Source organism: Penaeus monodon, chromosome 34 (assembly GCF_015228065.2).
Source record: "Penaeus monodon isolate SGIC_2016 chromosome 34, NSTDA_Pmon_1, whole genome shotgun sequence".
NCBI lineage: Eukaryota > Metazoa > Arthropoda > Malacostraca > Decapoda > Penaeidae > Penaeus > Penaeus monodon.
In genome coordinates this window covers 32,943,799-32,944,277 of record NC_051419.1, presented here as the reverse complement: position 1 = coordinate 32,944,277, position 479 = coordinate 32,943,799, and positions in this window count along the sequence as shown.

Here is a 479-nt window from a genome sequence, read left to right as displayed (position 1 = left end):
ATTAACTGTGGATTATGGATCATTTACTTGGATTGGTTTGTTAAATTTTGTTCAATAAGTATGGTTTAAGTATATGCAATTACATGTAGTTACACAACAAAAAGGCTTATTCAGAACTTCACTCATTCATTTTAGCTGCTGAAGAACAAAGGGTAAAAAAAAAACTCAAAATAAATAAACTATGGTACTTTATACAATATACAAATATACTATTATACATAAGAGCATTTCAATTGTTTCTTAAGAAAATCCTAATCAGATACAAAATATCGTAAGTTTTAATTTAATAATCACAAATCAAATACAGACATTTAAGGAATTTTACAAACAGGTTACAAGCTGTATTACTGAATGGCTGCTGGGGATATAACATTATAAGAATATGATAATACATAGTGTAAATAAATAAAAAAATTAATTTTACTCATTAATATCATTATGTGATACATTACATATTTCATAATACTGATCGTCATTAG